Below are 6,089 nucleotides of genomic sequence, written 5' to 3' on the forward strand. Positions count from 1 at the left end.
GAGCTTTAGGCATGGAGCAGGACGAGGGGCTTGGATCAGGTCTGCAGCGGCGCAGGATCTAGCGCTGGGCGCTTAAGGATGTGTTTGAACCACTTCTTGGTCCTGCTGCCTAAGGCGGGGAGGAGGTAAACTATTCCTGTTGTCATCTGACCTGCCGAAGCCTTCGTTGAATTCAAAGCATCTGACTTGCTGGCAGGCCCGGGAGGCAGTTCGTGGTCAGTGTTTGCTAAAAAGAGAGTTCGAGATTGCCAGATTCTAGGAGTGCCAGAAATGTGGCTTGGGTCTTGAAACACGCGACGACAGTGGGTGACCCCCTCCAATACAACACAGCCTCATCTTTGAGACCCGTCAGAAGTGCACAACTTTGATGCAAGATGTGGGTACTCGTTTTGCACGCCAAGCCGAAGCCTTAGAGAAGGGTGGTAGCCTGGAGGGAACCACGAGTTAATGTGTACTGAGTTAAATTGCTTTTCTGCTTACTTCGAGCCCCTGACCTTGGAACTGGGGGAAGGGGCTACGTAGCTGGGAATCAGGCGATTCCTTGCAGGAGAGACAGTGGTAAGGAACAACAGTCAGGCCTGGGTGAAGAGCGGTGTCCTCCGCTTACCATCTGTGTGACTTTGGACAAGTTCTTTATTTCTCTGCGTCTCAATTTCCTTATTTGAAAAAGTGGAATAAAAACAGTACCTCTCTAGGAGTCCCTGCAGTGGCACACTGGGTTAAGAATTCCACTGCAGTGGCTCCCGTGGCTGGGGAGGTGTATGTTTGGTCCCGGTGGGGCAGTGGGTTAAAGGATCCTGTATTGTCCTGCTGCATCCTAGGTCGCAGCTGCAGCTCGGACTCAGTCCCTGGCATAGCATAAAGGATGCAAGGGTGCAACGAAAAAAAAAAAAAATCACCTACAGCCACCGTAAACAAAAAAAACAAAACCCCAGTGCCTGTCTTATAGGTGGGGTGGTGAGGGTTAAATGAGTTTGACTTATGCCAAGAAACTGGCCCATCATAAGCACTGCTTAAACGTTAGCTGTTATTATTTAAAAATGTTATTAGTGAATTTTACCGTTAGTAAATATTAGTGAATAAAACTTGTCCAAGAAATACTCTATTAGAGCCCAGAAGAAAGTTTAATCTTATACAGGGTATCTAGAAAGCCTACGTGCTTGAATTGGTGGAATTAATCTAAATCATGAAAAAAATTAATAGATGTGATGTCATTCAATCATTCAGTAGATATTTCCCAAGCATTTATTATGTACCAACCACTGTTTGGGCTCTGAGAATGGTTCTCCTTCAGTCTCATTTCTAGTAAGGGAGCAATGCCAATAACCAAACACTTTTGGAAGATTTCAGAAGAACAGGTGCCATGGGGTGGGGATGAAGGCATTGTAGCAGCAGCTAAAGCAAGATGCACTGGGGCTTGGTTAGGGGGGCAGTGGGGATGGTGCATGGGAGTCTCAGTTGGCCTGATAAGACCTTTATCTCAGTGACAAGGAGTAACCCCTGTAGGTATTTGAAAAGTGCTGTGAGGTGGTGGCTGAATCTGGGTTTTTGGAAGGATGCTCCAGGGGAATACAAAATAATAATAACTGATATTTATTGAGTGCTCACTGTGTATGGGGCATGACTGGTTCAAAGGACTTCGCCCCAATCCTACTTGCTAGGTACTATTGTTATCTCCATTTTATAGTTGAAGAAAATGAGACTCAGGGAGATTAATTTGCTCAAGATCATACAGCTGATCATATTAGAAAAGCTCCAGAGCCCTCCTTCTTTTTTTTTTTTTTTTTTTTGTTGTTGTTGTTGTTGCTATTTCTTGGGCCACTCCCAGGCATATGGAGGTTCCCAGGCTAGGGGTTGAATCGGAGCTGTAGCCACCGGCCTACGCCAGAGCCACAGCAACGCGGGATCCGGGCCGCGTCTGCAACCTACACCACAGCTCACGGCAACGCCGGATCGTTAACCCACTGAGCAAGGGCAGGGACCGAACCCGCAACTTCATGGTTCCTAGTCGGATTCGTTAACCACTGCGCCACGACGGGAACTCCCAGAGCCCTCCTTCTTAACTACTAATCTGTATCCCTTTCAATTGTACCTGACTCTACTTATTATCTGGTTAAGGAGTTAAGATTAGCACACTCAACACAGTTTAAAAAACATAAACACTGTTATAAGCACTGAATTTTGTGGGTACATTTTGCATAAATTCTTTCCTTAGCTGGCAGTGACAAGAAAACATGTAATCACATTCTGTTTATTCCATTTTTTACCTTTTATAGCTTAAAGGATGCAAGAGTGACAATGACAGAAAAGAAATCATCTATGGTTTCACTTTTGTTGTAGAAAATATATTTTCCACTTTTATGTATTTATTATTTATTAATTTTTGCTTTTTAGGGCCACACCTGTGACAAATGGAAGTTCCCAGGCTGTGGGTTGAATCTAGATCTTCAGCTGCTGGACCTACACCACAGCCATATCAACATGGGATCTAAGCTGCATCTGCGACATACACCACAGCTCATAGGATCCTTAACCCACTGAGCGAGGCCAGGGATTGAACCTGCGTCCTCACAGACACTAGTTGGGTTTGTTTCTGCTTAGCTACAATGAGAACTCCAGTATTTTCCACTTTTATTTTTTAAATTTTTTATTTTTTTGTCTTTTTGTCTTTTTAGGGCCACACCCGCAGCATGCGGAGGTTCCCAGGCTAGGAGTCCAACTGGAGTTTTAGCCGCCAGCCTACACCAGAGCCACAGCAACGGGGGATCCAAGCCAGTCTGTGACCTACACCACAGCTCACAGCAATGCCAGATCCTTGGCCCACTGAGTGAGGCCAGGGATCGAACCCGAAACTTCATGGTTCCTAGTCAGATTCATTTCTATTCCGCCACGATGGGAACTCCTTTTCCACTTTTAATTGAAAACTCAAGCAAGTGAAATTTATTACCAGAATTTATTTTCTTTCCCTCCACCCCTGGCTCCCATTCACAGCTTTTATAAGCTCACTGGAGAAGCAGGGTCCCTACCCTTTCCATATTGACATGAGTTTTCAGTGTTCCATTGAGCTAGGCCCTGGTTGTTTAAAAAGAAATTTGTTTTTGGAGGTGTGGAAACAAAAAAGAGGAAAAGCAGTTCTCTGCAGGAAGAATTTGGTTTATTTTTCTAAGAATACAACTAACCCATCCACTCTTACCCTGGCAGATGCCTTCCATGGTATGGAGACATTTCTTCTTGATTCCTCCTTCACATCATTGTGCTCCTGATTAAGTTGACCAGGGTAATTAAAAAATAAAATCTCTGGGCAGGTGCTGAGGATGAGTGGGATGAGAGTAGATAGGCCTGCTGGTTGACCCATATCACTGACCTCCTCAGGCTGCCAGGCTGGCCTTTCTAGTCCTCTTTCCTTCTTCATCTTTCCTTGGGGCTTTTGAATCAGACAAAGGTGGCCTTTGCAGACTGGGCACTGTGAACTAGAGTGCTCTATCGGGAGGGCACATGTGCTGAGCTGTGTTTGTTTGCCCTTGGGAGTTGCTGCTGTTGCTGGGTGACTTTGTGGCCTGGGGAGGACACGGGGGAAGGTCCAACCTTTTGTTGTTGTCTGCTTCATGGCCCATTTATCCATCTGCTAGATGACACACTCGCTTCCTCCCTCCCACCTCCCCACTAATCTGGTATTGCACAAAAGGGACTTGTGTGAAGCAGAACACTGCTCCTCAATTCATCAACCCTCTGAACTACCCTTTAGTTAGTTCAGACTAGGGCAGCCCTCCTTTCCGTAAAATACCTGGGTGGATCTTGTTTTGAAAAACGCACAGGTAGCCCCTAATCTCACTAAGCTGCTGAGCACAGTGAGAAATGCTCCAGCTATGCAGACAAGCTCTCCCTCTCCTTTCTGTAACTTACAAATTGTGCGGTATTGCAAATTGAGCAACTTCTGCAATCAGGCAAATGGTGTGCCTTTTCAGAACGAAGTGTGGTCGGTTTTTTTCTGTTTAGATTTAGGGATGACTCAGGAGTGTATTGGAGCTTGCTGTGTGGAAACTTCTGATAAGGGGAAAGCTTGTGGGAAATTTAGAAGTGACTGTGAGTCCCTTTGCTAATTATGGTAGGAAGTTTAGAAAGTACTTTTGTTTCTGGGGTAATTTCCATGTGCTCAAACTTCTTTTGAGTAATTATGGGTCATTTGAGGCAGGTCTTTCCTGAACAAACACTGTGGACTTAGTAAACTTAGTAAACTAATGGTATGTTAGTTTTAGGTGTCTGCACAGAGTAGGTTATGCATTTGCATTATTTTTGTACTTATACTTAGCTAATATTTCTCTAGTGTTCACCATGTGTCAGGTACTGTTCTTGGCACTTACATATTCTTTTAATTCTTTTACACTTTACATACTCTTTTATTCTCATCATGTCTCCTATAAGGTAGATGTTTACAAATGACAAAACTGAAGTACAGAGAGGCCAAGTTACTTGTAGTAAGTAGCTTTTAAGATGACTCCAATGGGAGTTCCCTGGTGGTGTAGCAGGTTAAGGATCTGGTGGTGTCACTGCAGTGGGTTTGATCTCTGGCCAGGGAACTTCCCCATGCCTTGGATGCCTTGGGTGTGGCCAAAACTAAATGACTCCAAAGATCCCTCTTCCTGTTGTCTTCTTCCAGTATAATTCTGCCCCCTTCAAGTCAGAGCCTGACATGCTGATTTATTTTTATTAAAGTACAGTTGATTTATAATGTTATGTTAGTTTTAGGTGTACAGCAAAGTGATTCAGTTACACACACACATATATATTCTTTTTCAAGTTCTTTTCCATTATAGGTTATTACAGGATATTGAATGTAGTTCCCTGTGCTGTACAGTAGGTCCTTGTTGTTAATCCTTTTTATATATAGTAGTGTGTATCTGTTAATCCCATACTTCTTATTTGTTCCTCCCCTACCTCCTTTGAATGAACATATATGGCCAAAAGGATAGAATGCCCATTCTGAGATTAGGTTACAAGAGACTAAGACTTCTGTTTAGTTCTCTGTCTTTCTCCCCTGAAGCCCTTTCTGTGTGTGAAGCCAGCTGCCACATTACAAGTAGCCCTGTGAAAGGCCTCACACCACAAGGAACTGGTATCTCTGGCCAACAGCCAGCACAGACTCCAGGCTGGCTGACAATTTCATTGCACTTGTGAGACCCTGAGCCAGAGGATCCAGCTGAGCTAATGTATAGAAACCGTAAGATAATAAATGCCTGTTGATTTAAGTCTCTAAGTTTGGGGTAATTTGTTATACAGCAGCAATATATAACTAGTGATCATTTATGTGATGGAAGATGTGCTAAAGTGAAATTATCATGTAATTTAGAAACAATCTCAATGTCCATCGACAGGAAAATGAACTATGTAAAGCCATCCATAGAATCCTCTGCAATTTGGAAAATGTCTCTAACACAAGTTACTGTATGAAAAAAAGCAAGCTGCAACCAAAATACCCCTAAATGATCCACTTTATATAAAAAGAACCAAGAAAAACAAAACTACTGTTTCTCTACATGTGCAAAATGGCATAGACAAGTCTGGAAGGAGATAGTGTACTGATGACAGTGATGGTTTCTGGGGAAAGCATGTGTATGATGTGGGGGGAGATTTGATTTGTACTTTCCATGTTTCCGTAGTTTCCTTTTTTTCTTTTGTCTTTTCTTTTTCTATTCCCCTCTCTTTTTTTGGTAATGAGAATTTATTTGTGTGTTTCATGGGTAATTTAAAAAGAAGAAAAATCATTGTCCTTGCTTTCCTGGGGTTATTTTAGCATAGAATTTATTTAGCTGTAGGGTTGGTGCTAAAATGAATGATACACAAAAGATCAGCCAGCCGGCCAGAAGAGGAGGTCCTGGTACTGCCATGGGGAGGACCAGAGCTTTGGTCAGGGCTTTGAGTCTGGGAGATGACTTACTGAAATTGGTAATTTAATAAGAATAACTCAAAAGCCGTGTATGGGTAGAATTTGGAGACCCTGGAGAGAAGGGAATAGACAGGCTGGGGAATCTGGTGCTCTGAGGAATGCTTCCTGGGACAAGCAGAAGTTGAGCCCTGGGACAGAGGTGAGG

Source organism: Sus scrofa, chromosome 13 (assembly GCF_000003025.6).
Source record: "Sus scrofa isolate TJ Tabasco breed Duroc chromosome 13, Sscrofa11.1, whole genome shotgun sequence".
Classification (NCBI taxonomy): domain Eukaryota; kingdom Metazoa; phylum Chordata; class Mammalia; order Artiodactyla; family Suidae; genus Sus; species Sus scrofa.